General features: G+C 40.0%; 1 protein-coding gene and 1 long non-coding RNA gene across 3 annotated transcripts in view; one reads left to right on the top strand and one right to left on the bottom strand.

Annotated features, from left to right (window-relative positions):
- Nucleotides 1–24,479, bottom strand: part of Jph1 (junctophilin 1) — an 80,265-nt gene that overhangs the window by 36,363 nt on the left and 19,423 nt on the right.
- On the top strand, nucleotides 1,388–23,839 carry LOC125610579. 2 transcript variants are annotated; one of them, XR_007340582.1, is made up of 3 exons: nucleotides 1,388–2,428; nucleotides 17,286–17,451; nucleotides 17,818–23,839. It is a non-coding gene; the product is annotated as an uncharacterized LOC125610579 (long non-coding RNA). The 2 variants fall into 2 exon arrangements; XR_007340581.1 differs by lacking the exon at nucleotides 1,388–2,428 and having other exon boundaries at nucleotides 16,956–17,451.

Consider the following 24,479-nt stretch of genomic DNA (forward strand, 5'->3'; position numbering starts at 1 on the left):
TGTTCAGGTTCCAGATCACTTTTTTTTTTTTTTTACATTTTTTCCTTAGTTTTAGGTGGACATAATACCTGTATTTTATTTTTATGTGGTGCTAAGGATTGAACACAGTGCCTCACACATGCCAGGCAAGTGCTGTACCATTGAGCTACAACCCCAGCCCCTCAGAGCACGTTTGAATTTGTGTTCCTGAGAATAATCACCCTGTCTTTCCTGATGCCAAATCCTTATTTCATGATCATCTACTGCTATTTTCTACCTCAAACGAAACCTCAACATACAAATGCCTAGATCTACAAATGCCTAGAAATGCTTCTGCATAATTATTTGCCATTCTGGGCACACAGGCAATTTTGCTAATTCTACATACACACTCACTTTCCTTTCCATACTCACTATATATGCCATAGTCCCTCCTTATGGGGAATGGCTATTTTAGTGGATGCCGGAAACTACAGACAGTACTGAACACTAGATGTACTGTATTTTCCTATATGTACATAACTGTGGTAAAGTTTAATTTATAAATTAGGCACAGCAGTGAATTACCAACAATAAAAAGATAGAACAATAAATAAAAAGATAGTAACAATATACTATAATAAAACTTATAAATGGTGGGATTTCCAGAACTTTCTATTTAATATCTGTGGACCAAGGTTGGCTGCAGAAACCACAGAAAGCAATGATGATTGCATGCATCATCATTATCCAGCTCCAGCCCCTCTGAAATTCTGCATGTGAAATGAAAGCTGCTTTCCCCTTAATTTTTTCTCTGGCAGATGAAGACTGCTGGCAAGTCAATTTCAAATGAGAATTTCTCTGTAATGTTTTTCTGAGATGTCACAGTCATAGCAGCTCAAATGATCTTGTTTGGCAGAGTGAGATGAACAAGGTTCTGATACTGGTCTGAGGGGGTGCTGCTGCATGGCCTGAGTGCTGGTGCTGAGACACACACACACACACACACACACACACACACATCACCACGAATGACACTAGTATGACAAATAGCTTCTTGCAAATTACTCGTTAAAGTATAAGGTGGAGAATTCCAGAAGGCTGTTTGTCTTCCTTGCTTCTGCAATTCCAAATTTAATTTCTGAAGCACAATCTTTTCCACTCTAAATTGGAAAGATTATTTTATTTTTAAATCTGCTTTGTAATCTTAACTATCACTTTAACCACGTCAACCGTAACTATGAATTTAAATGCTATAAGATGATGAGTCCTTTGTATTATTAAAAATATCTAAAGAAGTATTAAGTGTTTGCTTGGTAGGCTTACTCTGACAGTGAATTTGGAGTGAATACATAAATAAATGTAAATATGCATAATATATACATATTTTTAATATTTATATTTGGAATATTATCTGTAGCAACAAATGTTAAACACTTAGGACTACTTGAAGGTTTTTTGGTTTGTTTTCGCTTGGAGCTAATACTTAACTGTATTTATTATCTTTTAATAAAACTTTTTTGGGTTTTATTTTGAAAAATCTGAAAGTCTACCAACCAATCCAACAAAAAACTTCAGGAACAAACAGTTTAACCCTCTTGTACTGACTACTAACTCTCCCTTGGCAACTTGTTAAATTAGGGCTGCTCATAGTTTTTTAATTATAATTTCATTATGTACAATACCAGCCTCCTTAGTCAAATGAGGTTTTATTACAGGGCTATTATGTAATTCAATTCATGGGTTAAAGTCTCCTCTGCCTGGAAAATACAATTGTAATGGCACTGACCCTGGTGCTTGATGAGAATCATCGAACCAAAGAATTCAGTAACCAGATTTTATTTTTTAAAATAATGTAGCCCATTTTACTCAGTTTTCGAAATGGGCTTCTACGCTCCTGGGTGTCGAATTAGTGTTCTCATCCATGCTCTGAGAACCTGTACTCACCTGAAATGTAAGCCACGCTGCGGGATCACAGGGTATCCCATCTTCTGTCATTATTTTGAGCCCTATGGTCTAGCTCAAAAGCCCATTTTTCCCGGACCTTAGCCATCTCCTGGCAAAGAGCCCTAGTCCCTGCCATTTGCCACTTGTTCTGTGCTATTTTAATTCTGGACAAGTTGTGGTAGTAGGCTATATTTAAATTGGCCTGCACTGTGAAGAAACACAGCGGACGCACGTGGCACCTTTGACATAATCCAATTGTGCTCTGGCTCGATATCAAGCTGTGTGGGATTCTGCATTATATGCCCCACCATGCATGGGGCTGGACTCCCACTCCCCAGGTGTTCAGCAGAATCTTCTGGGGAGGATGAACTGTGGCAGAGACCGACGGAAATGTCACCAAAAACTTCCAAGAGTCGACTGAGAAAACATGGACAATAATCAAAGGAGAAGAAAAGAGGCCCTCGCCCTTGGCTGAGGACCACTGGAATATTTGTAGAATAATTTTCCAAAGACCCATTTGCAGGTAGGAATTTATAAAGTACAACATATCTATGGAGAGAGCCTCAGAGGAAATTGCACGCACACATAAAGCTAGCCTTCTCAGGTCTCTGAGCTTTTAGAAGTGGACTGTGAGAAGCACTTGCTTCTAACTGATTCTTCCCCATCTGCCCCTCCACTTCCACAGCCATCAGCTGTAAACACTTGTGTGCCAGACATAAGGCTGAGTTCCCACCTGGAGTTATGCTGTTGCTTTATAGAAGAAAAATGGGCTGGAAATACCCTTAAATCATTAAAATTAAGAAAAATGTAAAAAGCAGCTTTCTCCAGAATAGGTGCTGAGGTCTTACAAACGCTCCCAGCTCAAAGCTAGCCTAAAGCCAGATTTATCACTCTGTCCAGCAAATCAGAAAATGGTTAACTTTTCAGGAACTTACAAGTCAAGGATTTTTGCCTGGGGTCCTTATGTATGTGGTGCTGACGCTCCCATTTTGCTAGCTGCAGAGTGAAAATCCAGCCTATGTATGTGATCATATTCTTGCTGCAGATCTAGAAGTGCTTAGATCTAGAAACCAGGGTTTCTTCCTATTTAGTTTGCAGATATTTCCTTGGACTGCTTGGAATATTTCCTGCTGTCAGCCAAATCTCTCTATTTGGTTTCTTTGCTTAATAAACTTTACTATTCAAGTAGGTAGTAAATAATAGACCTGACTTTTGTTTTCTGGAATAAGTAGAAAAACCATCTTAGAAATGTTATGTCGAAGTATATTTGCCCACATAGACTAGACAATTAACATGAAACCATTTTTAAATGTCCTTAACAAAAGAGCCATTAGCAGACTATTTGGTTACATGTAGTCAGGGATACAGACTTTTAAACTGATCTACATAGTGGCAACACAGAGGTGCATGTATCAAAACAGAGGTGTCTGTTTTTACTGGAAGGCATACAAGTGGCACTGAATATAATTATGCTTTGAATAGCATCAAAACACGACTCAAAAATAAATCCCATACTACCTTTAGTGCTCTGAGCTTTCAGAGAGCTAATCCCAAATTTCAATAAATAAGATTCCACCTTATTTCCTGAATGCATTCCAGGCTCCCTAACAATGATAAGAATAATGATGATGTTTTGTGGTACTTGGGGACTGAATCCAGGAGTGTTCTAACGCTAAGCTACACCTCCAGTCCCTCTCTCCCTTTAAACTTTTATTTTGGTGGTGCTGTGGGACTAACTCAATGTTATACATGCTAGGCAAGCTTTGTGCCACTGAGCTCCATCCTCAGCCCTTTCTCAAGATTTTTATTTTGAGATGATCTCAACTGAGCTCCAAGGCTGGCTCTGAACTTGCAATCCTCCTGCCTCAGCTCCTGGGGATTACAGGCGTGCATCACTGTGCCCAGCTCTAGGCTCATTCTTAAAGACAGCATGACAATGAAAAATGTGTGAGATTCTTCCACATAAATATGAGTAGCAGTAAGTCATGTATTTACTATCTGGATCAAGAACCTGCCACGCAGATGCTGCCAAGGAGACATAATTGTGGCCACATCACAACAGATAATGGGAACATAAGGCCCCTCATGGCACTTTACTGTAACTACTCCAAAAAGCATCACCTTTTCCTCCAAAAGCAAGGCTATGAAGTCACCCTTCCCCATTCCTTGTTTTGAGAAGAAAGATTTCTGAAAAATTCATCTTACTTAGTTCCCTGTCTTGATTCTAACTTAACAGTGGCCAATTTTGGTCTTAATAAAAAAATGGAAATGAGTGTTATTAGAGGTTCTAAAACATATATTTCTTTCTTTTTAAAATTAATGCATTTTGGCTGGGGATATAGCTCAGTTGGTAGAGTGTTTGCTTCGAATGCTGGGTTCAATCCCCAGCATCACCACAACAATAAATAAATAATATAAAAAATAAAAATGCATTTTAATTATACAGAACATACATGCATATAAAATACTTTGATCATATCCACCTCCCATGCGGCTCCTGAAGCTGCTGTTCTAAAAATCTTCCCTAAAGATATACTTCTAAAAATTCCTAATTATTTCAATTTTTGCTGTTATGTGTTTCCCTGTAATTATTAGCAATTAACACACATATGTAGATCACAATACTCCAAGATTAAGATGAATTATGGTCTTGGAGAAGACAAATTATACCACAGATCTTAAGGAGGCCAGCAAAGGAAATACCACTAAACAAATGAGTTCCAAGTACAGAAGCCAGAAATAAGGGAGCTGAAGCCAAGTCTCTTATTTTTAGGGAAAAGAGGGATGAACGGATAAGACAGGTCCCCAGAGGCCTTGGGCTCATGCTCCACTCATCCTGAACAAGAGGTTTATTCAAAGTTGTGAAGGTGTGAGCTGGGAGATGACTTATGAACTCTGCCCTCTGTGACAAGGAGGTCAGTTTGGCCAAGCTGGTAGAAGTAATAGGACAATATACAAAGGACCCTTCCTGGTCAGTGACTTGCAATCTATAAAGTGTTACTGATGGAAAGTCAAATACACAGGAATCATGATTGTACTAAGTTAAGCAAGCCAGTATTGGTGATGATGATAAATGTGCCAGGGTTAATTTACATTAATTAGAAATTTACAAGGAGTATCTTCCGTAATCCACGCTGGGTTATCAGCTAGTGGGTGGTTCCCACCACTAGCTGGTGTGAACTGAAGATGAGAATTTTTCCTGTACACATACACACCGACCATCTAGTCAAGCTTAAAATTCTCTGATGGTGGTCTTTCTTTCCATTCTGTCAATGTTTTCCCTCATTAACCGATATACTGTGAGATGACCATTTCCTTCCAGATAGAATTTTAAAAAATTTTTCTTAACATATCCATTTCCCTGTGTTGATTCTTGGATGTAATGACCTTTCAGGGATAAATAATTCTTAGTTTAAATTAAAGTATGATGGACGATATCAATGAATAAGTGATCAGCTGCACTTAATTCTTCAAATGATTTTACTCCAACATAAGGAATGTGTCAAGTGGTAGCATCTCCTGTTGGCCTGGTGGGATGCTGAGATGCTGCTCGTGTGTGAGCTGCTGAGCTGGGTGAGTGTCTTTGTCACTGGAATTCAGGGGTGACACTGCCAAACCCTCCACGGCAGGCACTTCATGCCCTACGGGTGGCATATGAAGCCTCCTGCCTGCCAGGCCACCCTGAGGCCACACTTGCATCTCATCCTGGTCACTGCTGTGCTCGGGCCATCTGGAGGCTCTGGCTGTTCCCTCCCCACCTACTGCCCTGGGCATGTCCTCAGGTGTCTTTGCACTTGTAATATTTGGCTCTGAAAACCAGCCCACTTCAATCCACAGCATATTGTTACAAACACAGCATAAATGTAATCCTTGGATTAGATTAGCATAATGGGAATTTCACGGTCTCTCTGGATTTGCTCCAGAGATATAGACACATTATTTAGGATTCATGAACTTCAAAAGCTCCAAACTAAAAATACCTCTTACATCATATCAGAATGCATTCAAAGTCGAGTTTCTTGCTATTGGTCTAATCCATTCCTACAGTGGTTAAAAGCAGAGTTTTAGAATCAATCTGGCCAGACGTGAGTTCTCACAATCATGAGCCTGAAACACAGGGCTAGCTACTCATCCTGGCTATGCCTCAGTTTCTTCACCTGGTAACACAAATAATGGTGAAACCTAATTTTCAGGTTTAAATACAGACACAGAAAACACGTGTAAAGTCCTAACACAGATCACATAGACAAAGCCAGGCACAGAATAAGTACTTAACTTCATATATAGAATATTTACTCATTTGGTTAAATAACATTAAAACAAGTTTCTAGATAAGTAATAGATTCACATGGGTCAAGAATATATTACAAAATAATGGATGTCAGGCCCAGTGGTGCATGCCTATCAACCCAGCGGCTTGGGAGGCTTAAGTAGGAGGATTACAAAGTTCAAAGCCAGCCTCAGAAACTTCGAGAGGCCCTAAGTAACTCAGCTAGACCCTGTCTCAAAATAAAAAATAAATAAATAAATAAAAAGGGATGAGGATGTGAGGATGTGGCTCAGTGGTTAAGTGCCCCCCCCCACTCCCGAAAAAGGAATGAATCTCCCATTCATCCCAATACTAACCAAGTCACACCCAACCAGTGTTGTTTTTTTAAAAAAGGATTTTCCCAGAGTTTAAGTAAACACAAGAAAATATGACTATAAAATCCTATTTCCTCCTTTTCTAAGCAAACGGAAGCAGTCTATGCAATACTTCTGTATCTTTATAAACTGGAACCAGAAAACAGTGACCAAGTAAAGCATAAGGCAATGTATTGTCCTACCCCTTTATCTCGGTGAGGGACAACAGTGAACCGAACCACCCAGATGACACAAGGCAGCAGGAGGTGAGGGGGTAGTATGCAGAAAGCCTGGATTTGGGTTCTGTTCTGCCCTTGGCAAGCTGTCTGACACTGGGCAGACTACTTAAATCTTGCAGGTGTAGAAGTGGTACAGTCAGCATGCTTGTTGTGGGGACATAATGAAGTATGTATGCAAGAGTTTTGCAAATTGTGAAACAAGACAAATGGGTTCACAGTGTTATTACAGTATTATTACCAGTTAGAAGTTATTACAATCCACAAGTCCACTCTTTCTACTCTGGAAGTACCAGTAGTGGCTATGGAAAACACAAAGTCCCTATCTCTGACTCAAGAGCTGGTTGGCCTAAGGACATTTCCTGCCTAGGGTCACTGGATCCACGTTCCTTGAGCAACAAAGTGCTACGAGGTGCACTCTGCCTTCAAATGACCATGTTCAAAGTTTCAACATGGATGCAGTTTTTTGGGAGCCGATATAAATTTTTGTCAACAGTAATTCTTAACCTGACATTGGGCTTAAAGTTTGAAAATAAAACAGAGGTAAACAGAAAGCAGAGTAGAAGTCATACCGAAGACTTCCAGTTTTCATATCCTCAGAAGCACCAAAATGAGTTCAGTGCTCTAAAAACATGGCTGGCAGGCCCCATCCTTCTCCTTGTCCCCTTCCTGAGGCAGGCATCAGCTGGGAGCTTGGTGGGGGGACTGGCTGAGGGGAAGCTCTGCATGGGTGTTCCAGAGATTTAGATTTGGGTTCCTTCTATTGCCCATGTCTTCCTTCTCATTTATAGCCAGAGGCCTTTTACCATATCTGCAATGGATTAGTTTCTTCATCTGAAAATTTAGGTTGTTAGAACAATTCTAATTCTTATAAGAAATTTAACACTTTCTCTCCCTTTCCTATGGAAAGAGAAAGAAGTGCATGTTCTGGCTTACAGGTGCTCTGTAAGACCTGTGAAGTCTGAGGAACACACTTTGAAAACCACTGGAAAACTGAAGATTTCTAAAATTCCCTTCAGCTTGACTATTCAATAATTGTTGCAGCTACACTTTCATTTCTAGGGAAATTCATTTATTATAAATAAATATAAACAAAAGTAGACCTCTGCTTTTTCTAAGTGGGGAAAATCTTCCCATTAAATCAGAAGAATTATTTTGCTTTGGTAAATAAAGTTAGAGGCATTAGATTCAGGTAGGAAGAGGCAGATATACCTTCTAAAATTATTTTATTATTTGAATGACAAGAAATGCTAAGTAATGGGCCTATCCACGAAGTTATTGTATTTTGTAACTACAGATCAAAAAGTCTAGCAATAGGTGTATGTGAACATAATACTCAAAGATTCACAGCTGATTATTTTAGTAAGTGGATCTCGAATGGTAGCCAAAGTCTTTATCTGGTAACCAGCCACATCAACCCAGCACTACTATTATGTTAATGCATTTTACAGAAACTCAGATCTCAGACCTGATTTCATTCCAACAGATTTATGTAGACCAGGAAGCCAGGCCTAGCCAGTATGTGGCACCCCTGATCCACCATCATGTGCGTATCCCAAGTGTTTGCATGACATGAAATCTATATAATTACACAGGCTTTATGATTCTAGCCTGTTCAGTTCCGGCATCCCTGCTGACTGCATGGCAGGAGGCATCAGAACAGACACACACAGGATGCAAAGCACAAAGACTGCTAATGGGTTGGCCAAAAGGTATCACTTCTTCATCCATAGGTGGTGAAACTCTGGTAGGGGGTGACTTGCCACCCTCATGGGCTACAAGGTCATCATGTTCAGGGAGGGCAGAGAACTGGGCTACTGCCAAGAACTGGGCTACTCTTCAGCAAAACCAATATTTGTTTTTATTCTTGGTTATACTATTAATGCACTTGCCTTGCTTATTAGTCATGAAACGAATGGAGGTAGGAAGGAGGAAAAGCAGGAAGAATCAGCCAAGACAAAGGTGGATGATGGGGAAATCGAGGTGAGAGAGTAAGACATCATTTCCTGTGGGTTTGGCCTGGCCAAGAGCACCTAACCATTCTAGAGTTAAATTAATTCAAGGAACTATTTTAATTAAGATCCTGAGAGAAATGTGAAAACTAAAATTTTAATTTTGATTTATAACTATAACATGCATAGAGATACATATACCCTATTGGTATGAAAATATGTAATACTGTCCTATTATTGAGTATTACATCCTCAACACTCTGCTGAATACTTTATGAACAAAATAATTAGGTTGTATTGTATTGGAGACTGAACCTAGCGGTGCTCTATCACTGAGCTACATCTCTAGTCCTTTTAATTTATTTTTTATTTTGAGACAGGATCTTGCTAAGTCACTAAGGCTGGCCTTAAACTTGCCATCCTCCTGCCTCAGCCTCCTAAGTAGCTGGGTTTACAGGCATATGCTACTGTACCTGGCCAAAATTATTAAACATTCACAACAACCCTATAAAGTTATTATTCTGTCCATTTATGTATCATAATACATGTTTGGATACAATAGGTCCTGGTGTATCTAAAGTACACACCATTGTACAGCAGAACTAGCAGTAGACGTAGGCCATGTTTAATGATAAAGCCTAGGCGCTTTCCCCCACATCATTCTGCCTGTCAGCTGGAGAGATTAGAACATTATGGGGAAAATCTGCCAACTTGTGATGCCCATTTGCTTATCATACTGGTTTTTGTATTTAAGTCTCAAACATCTTAAACTTTTGTATTTAAAAGTGAACTCTCACAACATTGATCATTGTGATAAAGGGGATTTGCATCAATTCTGTGAGCTACAGATAAAATCAATCACTGGCTGGAAATTAGCTAGCACTGCTAAACTCACTCTGTCTACCATGAACCTCCCTGGATCAGAATGTCACCAGTGGTCACTTGGGCATGTAAGGCTTGCCTTAATATAGTAGGAACAAAAGCCCTACTGATCCCTCAGCGAGCCAATTTGGTTAAGGGAGCTGAAAATACTAAGTGGGCAGATGTGTTTACCCAATTATTTCAGTCGAACAGACCCAACCTTGGTATCCAACACACTGAAATGACCCCAGACTTGTTTGGAAGCAAGTGTCTATGGACAACTTTCTGACTGAAAGTTTGACAAGAACATTCTCTTATTAAGAGTCTATATAAAAAAATAATGCTGAAAGTTGTGATTGCTGGGAATCCAAGTACCAAGTCCTGGATTCACAGCCACGGGTAGATTTGTTTTCATCTGTCCTGTGTGGTTAGCGGGAGCTGCCCCAAGCCCGACCCAACTCATTCCACACTCATCCCCTCACATCCAGACTTCTGTGATCTGAGGTCATGGCATAAATCTTCTTGGATTTCCCCCTCCTACTCCCTGCCCTTTTCTTCTAACCACTGGTACCACCCACCATCAGCCTCCTCCTTCCAGGAGAGAGCTGAAGAGCAGCCACCTTTGACATTGTAGCAGATGCGAGGCTGGGGTGAGGCTGCGTGGAGTGACCAAGGCCCTCAGAAACATACTGTGGAGCTGTCTAATCCAACCCAAGGCTGAGAGATCTTCCCTAGCTGCCCCTTATTGAAGGCTCAGTACAGGTTGGACATTATACAAAATCCAGGTCATACATGGACTCATTTAATCCTTTTGATTTCCCTATGAGAAGGGCTCTGTAAGTCTCCTAATAAAGACACCAAAGCTAGAACAAATTAAAATAACTTGCTCCAGGTGGAGCCAAAACTTTGCCTGACTTAAAGCATGTGTCCTTCCCACATTCTACAACCTTAGATTATGGAGTCAATCAGACGAGTCCCCCTTGTGTGCCTACCAGCCTTAGAATCTTCCATCAAGCTTTCCCTATCAAAGTTCCAAACTATTATTAGGGAAGATGTATGAATAGTTTATTCTAAAACAGAACACCCAACCACAAAATGCATTCCACATTCCATCAGAAATATTATGTCTTTTTCTGGGCCGTCAGGCCAGAGTGGTTCACGATATTATGCTGTGGTGGGCACCAACAGTCATTGTAGGAAAACAAATTAAGAACTTGAGAGTGTATATTTGAATTGAAACAGGTACCCCAGTGTTTTACTAGAGGCATTTTAATTTTGTTTTTTTTTTTTTTTAAAGATATTTAATACAATGATTATTATACTGCTTGTGATAAGGCAAATGTGGTATATGTACACTTTTGAATACTATGACAGGCAAGATCAACAGTGTAGATAGGACACATGGATCAATTTCAAAACAAGCAGAAAAAAATATACATATGTATAAATATAAATGCATATAAAATTGAAAAATGTAATATTAGAAAATGAAAAAGATTCTAAATAAAAGGAAGTGAGCTGTGTGGAATGGTGTCATTTGTGTAAACACACAAAAAATAGAATAATGCTATGTTTTTCAATTTATACATCAGCAATGACATGTAATGGACACACGTTACTCAATGTGTCATTCCGGGAATGAGCCTGGGACAGGAGAAAACGAGAGGGGCTTTCCTCAGCTGGTTGCATATGAGAAGGTGGAGCTGAGGATCGGGAATACTTTACCCTTCTATGCTGAAGGGCTAAGGTGAGAAGGAGGGAAGATGGACAGGTACAGAGATCATCAGAGGATGGACACATGTTACGAACCCAGCTCAGAGCTCTGATCCCGCACATTTGTTTTTATCTTTTGGTTTTATTTTTACTTGATAGTGGCACATTATAATCATCAGTTTCAGAAACTTCTTTAACCACGTGCCTGTGCACACACAGAAACTCCTCTCAAGCCCTGCTCAGAAGCTCAGGTTGTCCCGTGAGCACTAACACAGCACTGAAAATGGTTACCTGCTGGCCACTAAACTGAACCTTGGATTTAATCCTACAAAAGTTGTTCCATTTTCTTTTCACAAATATATAAGCTGGCAGAATATAGAGGACACAGAGGTGAAGGAAAAGAATAGCACAGTGGTGTGCTAGTGGATTTACAATGTGAACCTTCCTCTCCCCACTCCTGCACCTACTGAGTCCAAGGGGTGGCAGTGATTGCAAACTTCCCTCCCTTGGACCCCCACCTCTGTCCCCGAGACTCAGGCCAGCTGGGGAGGCACTGTGGTGCTTGGGGAAAAGACCTTCAGGAGCCAGGGCTGGTGAACGAACTCCTAAACAAACTCTCCACTGACACATCACTAAAAATAAGTATGCTTACATGCATAACACATTTTTGGAACAGTAAACCGAACTCTCTCCTTTATCCTCTCTAGAGACTTATGTGCCATTCTTATTCAACTTTATACGAAATAAATGCAGGTGCAACAACTCCAAGCATTACAGGCAGTAACTTTTGATGTGATAAGTACACATCTGCCAAGAAGCGAAGGAATGGCAGAGCCAGTGGACAGGCACTGTGTATCAGCTGCTAGCCCGGATTCCGGTCAAACGCTGATAAGGCTCACTTGGGCATTGCCTTATTTAGTCAGACTTCGCTGCCCAAACACCGGTGCATGGTGACAACTGCGCATGCTATTACAAGTCTTTCTCCTTTCAGTCATCTGCTGACACACCAATTAAATAAAGTGTCACCACTATTGAAACAGCCTATTGCCTTGCCTACTAGTGATTTGCCTGCAGAGAATAATAATAATATATTACAAATAAACCTGAATACATTCTTTTAGCAAAGGGCTTCTCATAAGGAATAAAAATTAAGTTAAAGGCTCCCCCCATAACAATGAACAAATTAATACTGCATAGTATTACTATTGGCTCAGGTAAATTGCACAATTTCCCCCATAGTTTCAGTAGAGAAACTATATCTGAAAATATTTTTTTCCAGCACACATTAATGAGCCTTATATTAGAAATCAGTGACTTGATCTAGATATGTGACGCTATTAACAGAACCAATATGAGTCATACAGACACATAAAAAAATAGTTGAAATACATATGGTGATTTAACAAGTCTAGCATGTAAGTTAGTTTTAACTGCTTATAGAATAGGGAAGCTCTTTGTGTGAGAACATGGAATGAATTCAAATATATATTGTTAAACGACGACAACAAAAACCAAGCAAAAAAGCCCCCCCCCACAAAAAAAACTAGGGTGTAGATGGTGCATATTCCAAACTATGATCCTTTATCTGCATTTAATTTCAAAATCTAAAAAGCTTTAAAAATACCCAAATCTCTTTTTTTATAAATTTAGTGCCAACACTTGAAGGTAACACCTGGATGCAACTGACAGGCATTTACGGTTCATTTTTTTATTCTTAGTGTGAATATTCAGTTTCCCTGGAGAAATAATGTGTTTGATTACCGGGTGCTGCTCAGACCCCCTGAGGATATCATGTAATTTATGCTATATGCACTATATCCCTTTTCTAAAATCCAGTAAGTTCTGAATTCTAAAACATATCTGGACCCAAAAGGTTTTGGATAGTAACTAAATTTGTGGTATGTGAACATCTGCATCAAGGAGGATAAACTTACATTTGGGTATATAAATATCAGGACAAAAATTTATAATGATACTAATAACATTTGCTGCCTTCAGGAAGGGTTCCTGATCAGCTGGAGTTAGGAGTGGGGGAGAGATTTAAACTTGGTCTAAACCATCTTGTAATTTTCAAATTTTGAACCACTGAACATGAATCATCAAGAAATAAAATTAAAATTAAAAAATTGCAACTTGTAAACATATGGCCAGAGCCCAATCTATTTAAAATATGTCCTGCTAACAAGTTTTCAGAAGGCAATGCCGCACTCCCACAGTTGGTGGGTGGGTACCTTTGACCAATCCTTCCTGGTCATAAGTTCCAGTTTCTCTTGACTCTCGTTTTAAGCATGCCAAGTCTTTCCAAGGCAGCCCCCTCTTCTTCTAAAACATTGTTTACAGTCCATTTCTTAAATGAAACTTCTCTCTCTAATCCACCTGTGCTTACTTCAACTATGTAACCCTATAAAACAAATGTACTTATTTTGTTCTATCTTCTCCATTAACACTAGAAATTCATGGAAACCGCGATGAAATAATTTGCTTTTAAATTTTTTACTGGGCAGTTTTTCTTACATTGATGGTTAATTTACACTGTGTGCATATTTGGTCTTCCTAATAAGCCTTCCAGGGACGGCCCAAAGACGAAGTGATAAATATTTGCCAAACTGAATTACGCTTATAAAACAATACTTTCCCATTAAGTCTTTATAATGAAAATCAAATGGAAAACATAATCGAGTTAGGCTGTTAAAAGACTCAAAAAGTGCCTGGAATAACAAGTGCATGTGTGTGGGACAGAGCCCTGGGTGGACAGAATGCTGCTCTGAATTTACCACCCAACTATTGATACATGCACTTATGGTGGAGAGACCCCAGTTACATTCCGGAGTGTTTACATATATGTGAAATGACCTACTAAGAAATACTGAGGGTTAAAAACTATATTTTGTTCCCCATAATGTTAAAGAAAAAAATTATGTATAGATGTTATTAATAGTCCCCAGGAATCTAAAAGTCAAAAATACTTAAAAATCATGGGCTACTAAATTTAGAGACAACTCAAATGCTTATCTTTCTTAGAATCCTTGAAATCACTTCAAAACGATCTTTGTAAAGGTCACTAAGTTGTACTGGTATACATTGGCAGCTTAACAATTAGTTAACATGGTATTCACATGCAATTTAACAATTAGTTAACAATTTTTGCCTAGTATACTAATTGAACAACAAACTATTGAGTCAGTTTCTTTTTATTATTTTTTCCTTTCTTTTTTAAAGGCAAACATCAGAGACTTTTGAAGAAGGGTAAATTCCATCCAGCAAGATAAAATTTCCCTCTGACTATACATTTCATTCAAATCCACTGTTTTGGTGTTGGCATTCAAAACCAAACCAAGTATATTTTTTCTTGGAAATTAATCCTACTGAAGAAGTATACTTTTAAGCACAAACTGAAGCCAAACACCCATGTAGTTTTCAATACAACTATGTACTTGTTCTAGCTGATAATCAGTGTTGTTTTTTTTTTAAAGGCAGAAAAACCTTGGCAATAATTTGAAGTCACTACTGTCAATATTCTCGTTTTTCAGATGAGAAAACTAAGTTCAGAGTAGTCATAGTTTATTGGATGTGTTCTATTGGCCAGTGTACAATTATTAAAGAACTGGCTAGTTTTATTTAAAGAAACAAGTATATTATTGCCCAATAAGCACCCAAACCCAGGTCTGTGCAGAATGGTATGGTGGAGAAGAAGGAAAATGAAGTAGCTGGAGAAGACACCCCAGGGTCAGGTTTCATCTTCCCATCCTCCTTGGGTGGCTAAGCTTCCTGCCACCCATTGTAGAATTTCAGCTGCACCAGTAATAAGTGAATATAGATGCAATTGGTTGTTTACATGTTTGTCTCACTTTGAAAACCCATTTTTTTTTCTTACTACTTTGTCATTTTGTTAAACTAGTTTTCCTATCAGCAAAATTTAAAAAACATTTTTATTGGTGCTTTTTCATTTACATAATATTGGGGTTCATTATGACATAATTGCAAAAGCATGGAACATAATTTGCTCCACCCATTTCTTGAACAACATGCATAAGAAGGCTTTCCATGAACATCCATCAGATAGGCCTGATGGATGCATTATTTTAGGGTAAAAATGGTCACAGCAGAGTTGGGACATCCCTGAAGGACTAGAGAATGGTGGTCGAAAGGGGGAAGTGGGAAGAGAAAAATGGAGAACTGGGAGGCAGATATAAGTAGAGAGCAAATAAAACAAGAGGATCGTTAAGAAGCACACAAAAAGCCAAGGACACACTGCACTACAAAGGTGAAACCAAAAGAAGGTTAAGCCCTTAGTCTCTCCAGAGATGAATGGGTGCATCATCTTTAGAGGACACAAAACCATAGATTCACATAATTTTAATGATAGTCTTAAGTGATTTGGAGAATCCTTTGTTCACATATTTCAGACAAAAGCTAGTCAGTATCTGAACTGTGTAGAGCTGACTCAGTTTATGGTGACTCTCAAACTACCCTCCTTTTGTGCATGGAATGAAGATTTTACCGGACAGCTTATGGCTGGGCAACCACAGGCTCACCCACATGTGAAGTGAGAGGCGTGGAAGAGCTGCTGTGTAAACTGAGGGACACCAGCAAACTAGTCCAAAGAAATACATCTACCCTAAAAACTCAGGACCCACTAAACCTAGCAAACTTTAATAATGGGAAAAAAACTTTTTCTATAGAAATCATACTGAGAAAATGGAGCAATGGTTCACTTGGGTCTGATTTTCATTTCTTTACATAGGATTGAAAGGAAATGACCAAGGTGGCCTAACCTAACTGCAGGAGCAGCAATGACAATATCCATCACAGACATGCCACTAGCTGCAGAGAAAGATGATAATGCAAATCTGCTTAGCAAGAACAGCAGGATGGTCTAACAGATTAATAATGGTAATTAAAGCTTTAGATGCTAAAAAAGAGAGTGACAATCCCAAGGATATTTAATTGAAAAATGTACAATAATCATAACCTGTCCACAGCACACCAGGAGCTGGGTATGTTCCAAGAAGGCCCCCAGATACCCACTGTGCTGCCCTTGCCCCCCCCCCCCCACAGCCACTTGGAACCCTTTTTTCACACTCTGTGTAGAACAAGCCCTTCTCATGGTTCAGGATCCAACTCTAACCCTCTTTCCTCCTATGAGGCCTTTCCTGAAGCTTCCACGTGGATAAATCCCTCTGCTCCTCTAAGCGTTAATCAGCACTTAAAAGATTCTGAAAAACACAGTGGATTCTGTCATGTCCCCTACTCTTCTTCTTATGTCACAGTGAGGAAACCCACAGCTGGGGTTCCCTCTTGCTCCCTCCAGAACCCCTTCTATACCCCGCAGTGTTTGCTCACAGTCACATTGACAAGCGCGTGTTAATAAAGGAGAGTGGTCTAAGATTTCATGCCACAAAACCCAGGGTGACCCGGTCTGTGAGGACCGACTTATAGGCTCCTATTTTAAATTAATTCTTCCAGTGTCATTTTATAGACTATAAATCTACCCTACTGTATATACAGAGAGAAACTGCTTTTCAATTATTTCCCCAAAGCCTACACAGACACACTTAGATAAGCTTATTAAAACATCTTCATTTTATCCTTAAGACAGACATTTCACACTGTGAAATGCAGACTAGTCTAAGAATTTCCTCATATTTTAAAATCTGGCTGTTTCTTCTGAACAGGTTGACTAAAGTAATGCAGGTAGCAATACAGAAACGCAGGTGTGTAGGTTGGTAGTTGTGTTGAGAAGTCCAATCAAGTCCTTCTCTGCAAGGTGAGACCCAGGACAAAGCAGCCCGTGTTCAGCCCACAGCTGTTTAAACTTTTGAAGCAGATGCACCCAGTGGAGAATCAGGTCAGACTGAGTTTCAGAAGGGAAATCTGCAGTACAAGTATCTGTCTCTATAGCCACAGTTTGCATACACCCTGGATCAGCTTCAGGAACTTAAACAGAGGTGCGGCCTGGGCTTTCTTCTTCTTTCTTTTTTTTTTTTTTTTTCAGATGTGTATGCAATGTACTTAAAACTATTTACCCTAAACTGGAATTTGGATGAGAATTTCTGCAGTGAGACTTATGAGCACCAACAGTCCCACTGGGTACAGTGCCTCAGAAGCAGTATCCAATGTCCAGTGCGACAGCAGAACAACTCTTGATGTGCCATTCAGGGGTAAGAGCTCACAGATGCTGAGCAGCATTTCAAATGCTTATGGCATAGCAACTCATCGAGTGCACACACTAATCCTATGGGTTCTATTAACAATCACCCTCACTTTACAGATGAGGGAAACAAGGCATGGAGATGCAAAGTCAACTGCTTGTGAGGCCACTCAAAGCAACAGAGCCAGTTTTCTGGTTCTCAAGTCTGTGTTCTTAACCACTACCCCATACTGCAGAAATATTTCAAAATAATTCCCTAAAACTCTCTGAGGAAAAAAGAAAATCAGGCTCTCATGTTAAAGATGAATCATTTCGCTTTTCTCCCCTCTGAATTTCTTGGTGATGTAGCTCACACTCACTTCTTTTCTGATTTCAGGAACCACAATCTAAATGAGAGCCAGCTTGAGCTGGCTAATTGCCTCTCCTTCCCAGGACCACACTGACTAAAATGAGGGAGGGTCCTTTATCAGAGGTGAAACTACAGAGCAGTGCCAGGATAGGCTGGAGACCTGTGTTAGAAGACCTGGGGACCAAGACGCCCATCTCTCACCTGCAGTTCCTGGAGAGGAAGGACTACCCTAGTGCATGAAGACCAGGGTTCCTCAGTATTGCCTTCATCTCAGACTCACCTTCCAAATTATAGCACAGGCTCATTCTGGTCTGTCTTGCGGGATGGGATTGGGGTGACAACCCTGCAAATCTGAGTGAGTTCCTTTGAAGGGGAGAGCTGGTGGAGCCATGCAACCTGCAGCCACTAAACACAAGCGGCCCAAGGGGCTGGAAGGGGAATCCTGTGAATGAGCTCCCGCGCCCAGGGCCTAGGGACTTCTCTGTAACTTGACTTCTCCCTGCTGAAGATCAACTTCCCCAGCTCCTGCTCTCTGTGCACCTCTCTCAGCCTACTGAGTGATTAACCTGACCACAGACCTATCTCATTCATGTCTCCAGTCTCAGTTCTAATGGAGGCCTGTGAACACTGTAAGGAAGACAGAGAAAAGCCAAGGCAATGTCAGTTATTTCGACTCAAACAGGCCAACAAATGGCAGGCCGGGATGGATCTGCCCTGAGTCACACAGGCCAAGGCACAGTAGGCTAAAACCAGCACTGGGTACCAATTCTATACCCAATTCTCTTCTCCTAGGAATTCCTTCTCTTCCTTCTAACAACTGTTTTGGGTGATGCTCCCACATGTTGCCTGACTTCCATGTAGCTCTTAATTAATTTCAAGTTGCATTGCTAGTTGTTTCCATATCCACTTCTGTCACTTGGTCATACAATTTCCTGGATGACAGGGACATCTTTTTCATCCTGGTTTCTCCCAAGGTACCAACTGTGCTTGGATTACATGGAGTAGGTATTTGAGACGTGTTGGTTAAAGTGGTTACAAATTCACCCTAACATAAATATTTGGTGTCTACCTCCTAATTCAAGTTTAACGTGCACAACAGTCTGCCGAGCAGCTACCACTCTTCTACTCTGCAGATGAAGGACTGTGAGATATGCCAAGGTTAAGCCAGGTGTCCCACTCCCATCGTCAGCAGCACAGAGTCTGAGCCGACTCTCCAGCTGCAGAGTGAGTCTTGTTAACCAGTATCCGCACACACCGTCTCACTGAGCCCTGGAACCACACGGGTATGAATGACAACAGCATGTTCATTTTTTCAGGGAAGAAATAATGAAATCTCTTAATCCTCCAGGATTTTGCCCATGCAGATCCCTGTGCTTGGAAAGTTCTTCCTGCCCTTTCTACCTTAGGAAATCCCATGTTCCCTCAAGACCCTGCTCAAGATGAACTCTTGAAAGTCTCTTAAGTTTCCTCCAGGTGGTTAGGGACCCTCTGCTGGGCTCTTACATATATTGTCCTTTGCTCTGTCACTGCTTACATGATCTTAGATGACCTGTGCAAGTTTTCTTCTCAATCTCTTGCCTCAGAATATGAGATCTCTGAGGGCAAGGGCTGCCTTTCATGATACTTGGCATGGAAACATTTAATAATTGTTGATTGTAAGGATTTATTAAGCACCTATTAAATATTCACCTGATTTTATTTAATTCTTCCAATCTCCTACAACTAGGTGCCAAATTGTCCCATTTTTTGGATAAGTAAGCTAAGGTGTCATAAGTCTCAGATTCTACCTGAATAAAATATCCTACCTCAGCTCAGTCTAAGGTCCCAGAGTCTTTCTGGCATCCTTGTCCCAAAACACAGGTTGGAGCCAGTACCCTGGGCAGAGCAGGATGTTCTCATGAAGTTTGCCTGCAAGTGGGTCTCTTGGGTTCTTGTTCCTGGGACCTGATCTGAGACCAGTGAAAAGAGTAGGTACAGTCCCCAGGTCATGGGCCAGTGGGACCTCTAAAGCTGCAACTCCTTCATTTGCTCATTTCATTTCATTTATGTGTACTTCAGCTGAGCCCAAGGAAATCAGTATCACTAACCACAAAAGAACTTCACGTCCACTTAACTGAACAACTTGTATGCAACAACCTCAGAAAGGCTTAAAAAATGCATATGTAATACAGCAGTGTCGAGTTGAAATATGAACTGTCAGAAACCTGATTAAGCCTTAGCCTGTACTGTATATTCTAAATCTCTAAAGAACACCTCTATTCAAAGAAGATAAACCAATCACAACCAACTATTTAGAGTGCCTATAGTGTCTTGACATCTGTGTTAGGTTCCATGCAAAGTATAAAAACTGAATTTTTATTATCTGTATGGTATAGATTAATAAGCATGAAGTAGGCCCCTAAAGTCTAAAAATAACCTATTCACGATTATCACTTTCCTTCCCAGTACTGTATGAGTAAACATTTTATTCTGGTATAGACCCCAGAGTTAGTTCTTATTAAAAGCCATCATAACTTGCTTTAGATTTATGTTTAATTATTAGGAGAATCTTTTAGTAATTCTATCTGACTTTATAGCTCATTAATTATTATTTATTAATTAACACTTATAAAAGTTATTTAGAATTTCATACTAATAAAGATGCAAAGGATGGCGGGGGGAAATTCCTGAAAATGTCATGAGAAAATCCAGTAATAGAGAGCCTATTTTCTTCTTCTTTTTTTTAATATTTATTTTTCAATTTTTGGTGGACACAATATCTTTATTTTTTATGTGGTGCTGAGGATCGAACCCAGCGCCCCGCAGGCGAGCGCGTTACCACTTGAGCCACATTCCCAGCCCGGAGAGCCTATTTTCAATTCCCAAAGTTCTTTATACCTATTTGGTGCATCTCCTACAAAGATAGCAACTTGCCTAAAAATTCCATTTAACCCATCAGAAAATGCCTTTCCTACCCACCCATACAGCCTTATTAAAATATAATTGATAGGTAAAAATCACATATGTTTACAGCGTATAATTTGTTTTCATATGTGAATAAATTCTGGAATGATTAAATTGAGCTAATTAACATATCCAAGCAATCCCTCCTTCACCTCTGTGGATTGAAAACAAACATTTTATGTTTCTTGCTAACTCAAAGTCCTCATACAGACCAGGAGTATAAAGAACCACTCAATGCAATCCATGATTGTGCAAGAGCAACGAGCAGGGCTCTGGCTGCAGTGTGTGCCCTGGAACACCAGGAGTATGAATGACAATGGCATTTTCATTTTAACAGGGAAAAAAACAAACAAATCTCTCATTCCTCCAGGCTTTTTTAGCCATGTTGGCACCTCTACTTGGAAAGTTCTTCTTCCTCTGTCTACTTCTTGAAGCTGGAAGAATTTATGAAGTGTTTGTGATGCAAACAATTATATTTTGACTCATTTCTTAATAACAGTAAAAATATTTTTTTCATAATTTCCTGTTTTATAAGCTTTAAGGAATACTGCTAGTGAACTAGAGTAGAATATTTCTGTAACTTGCATTTTCCTAATAAGAGAAATGAGACTGCATGACAGGGACCCCTTCACCTTGCTGAACCCCTATACCTGCCTGCTTCCCTTCAGAGGAGTAGCAGACTGAGATGACCTGGGGGCCTGCTCAAATAGGGACCTGACCACCACCAGGAAGGCTGGACTGTGCTCCAGGATAGCTCTCAGGCCCTCCATGGATTCTCCATCCTGATCCAGACAGGAAGGCCAAACCAAGCAACCCTACCAGAAGGCAGAATAGGGACCAGGGAAAGAAAAGATGTAGATAGTACTGGGTCATGAACAAAAAACAGGCCCTCAGCTCCCCTTGGTTTTGTTCCTACTCTGAACTCACAGTGTTCTTTGCAAACTCCTAACTCACTCTTCATCCTACCTTCTTCATGTGTGTAGTTAAACTGTCTGGCAATGTCCTCCCAGGGCACAGCCCTGGAGGAGAGGGTTTGGAGCTACATTAGCTGCAGCAAGTTTTCACACTCTAACTGGTAAGACAAATATCTTTTTACACAAGGCACGTGCTTATCCTTTTGTTGTGTTTTGCACACAAAGAACTAATAAAAAATGAAAAATGCCTTTTGTGAGGCAAAGAAAGTCACAGGTATTAATTTCATCCTTTTATACAGACTGAGTCAAAGACAACTAGCAGTGTGAAGAGTTAGCTAAAGCTCATGATAACATCACAGTGGACTAGTTAGTGTGAAAACTACTATATTGATTATGTTTTCATTAATTTGATTAGATTTTAGATGATGGAATTATGCTGATACATTACATTTCAAACCACAATCAAACTTTGTTTGGTATCTTACTATAAAATGATCCCTGCTTTCTCCTTAGAGATCTCTCTTCCCTAGGCCCCTTCTTAACAACTATTTATGATAAATGTCAATCAATCTTTGATTTTTTTCATTTCCTCAGGAAGTCCTTAAACATTCAAGGATCTATGGCTCCAAACATGAGACTCATGTATCTTATTCCACCTTGAATGCCCGAGCACTCCAAGATTCCTTCTTGTCTTCCCCTAAGTGTCTCGACTTTTAGCTAACTGTACTAGTATCTTTAGAGTTCTAGCTGCCTCGTACACAACCAGCTGCATTTGAAATGATTTTCCCTTTATAAAGTTCAAGGGTCTAGTTTTCTTTGCCTGGATTGATTTATTCATGTCCTTGATGTCTTCTTCCCTGTCCCCAACTTCTGTGGCTTACAATCTGCTGTGTGCACAGCAGCTAAGATCACCCTCCTCAGATGTTGTTTTGCTCATGTTACTAACTTCCTCGGAACTCGGAGATGGTTTCCATTTGTATGTTGCATAATACCTGATCAGTGCTTTTAAGAGTCTTTCATAGTCAGGCACCTCATATCTAATTGTCCTCTGCTCTTGCCGTGACCCAGCTGTGCTCTACACCACAACAATGCGAAACACTGGGCCTCCTGGATTATACACCTGATAGGGTGGTGCAGAATTCAGAAGAGTTTTTGAGTACATTTTTTGTACTAACATTTGTGACTAAGACTCCTCAGAGGATGAAGCTCCAGAGTCTAAATATGACAGCAGGGTTGTATTCAGCGTCTCCAGCCTCCTACTTTCCTGTTTTTTTTTTTTTTCTTTCTTCTTCTTTTAAATTCTTTGCTACCAGAAACACTAATTTTCAGGAATTTTTGGAGTAACACCACTACTGCTCTCCATCAGTTTATGAATTTTCTGGATTGCATTTTTCCTAGTGGTAGGATGAAGACAAGAGGAAGTTGTCTACATAGGGAAAAATCCTTGTGGTCACTAGAACTACAAGACAAGAGTCATGCAGGAACATCAACACAGAATGTCAAGAGGTCAATAAGGCCCGGATCAGACCTACTCCGGCAGACTCTGGAATGGCACTGCCCACAGACAAGGAGCACTGGTGGTCTTTACTGCCAGAGTGGGCTTCCTTCTCCTCCAGTTGTTCAGTCATGAGACACACTATCCTCCCCCACCTGGCAATACCTCCACTCACTCTGCCAATCATGTCTCAGCCTCCTTTGAAAACATTGCTCACTGATCAAATTCAAGTCACTCCAGACCAACTCTACCTGGCACCCAATGTGCAGATTATATCAGATCTCCTTTATTCATGCCATCTAATTTTCCTGCCTTTGGTTGTAACTCATTGCTTCTTAAAGGCCAGCATGTGCTCACACATACACTCACGTGTTTACGTGAACACTGTGGGGAGTGGGAGGCCCATTTTCTTTTCTTTGTTGGCTTATGCCTTCTGTTTCCCTTGTAGCATCTTTAAAGATCTTATTATTGGGCACGGAATGCAGTGGCGGCTCTGTAACTGTGACCAATATGGCAACTACAATTTAAACTTTCAAATGCAATAACGTTTAGTAACTTTGACACTCAAAAATAACACATCACTGAAGATTCTAGGGCAAAAAAAAAAAAAAAAAAGAAAAAGAAAAACCCTATTTACATATTCTTTTCTTACCCTTATTTTAATTTGTGGAATTAAACATTAGCAACTGTCTGTTTGCTAATCAGATTTCAAGAATTCCAATGGGCTGAAAGTTATTGTGAACTAGTGAAGAGTAAGAAGGATAACTTTTAAAATTCTTTTAATGTCTAGTTCATACGGTAATATGAGGGGGAAAAGAAAACATTACCAGGATATGAGGCCAAATTAAAAACAGTCATTGGAACTGCTTGACGAATAAGCCAATTAATCATTTTTAATTCCTCTAAGCCCAACCATTATGACATTTACATAAACTGTCCTGAAACCTTCATGGAATGAGCAGGGCTGTATTCAACACTGCTGGCTGAACTGTTTTTGCACTATTTTTTAACTACTTCCTGTCTGTATGTGTTACCTCAGTCCGGCTATAAGCCAGTGATGGGGTCAGGCCCACACTCCTCTTTTGTCCTTTGGATCCAGCATGGTATAAAGTGTGTATTTGATAATACTTCTGAGATGAACAAAAGAATGATCAGCATTCATGTAATGATCCTGGGTACTTCTAAAAAGTTTTTAATTTTGATCTTCCTAATTATACTTTCATTCCTAATGGTTTACACCGTAGGAATGTTTCCCTTTCAATCCACCAATCCTCTGACCGAGGACAAATGTGGAGTTGGAAAAGTGAAAATGTCAGTGATATCTCACTGTTTCCTGA

This window comes from Marmota marmota, unplaced genomic scaffold (assembly GCF_001458135.2).
Source record: "Marmota marmota marmota unplaced genomic scaffold, marMar, whole genome shotgun sequence".
Taxonomy (NCBI): Eukaryota; Metazoa; Chordata; class Mammalia; order Rodentia; family Sciuridae; genus Marmota; species Marmota marmota.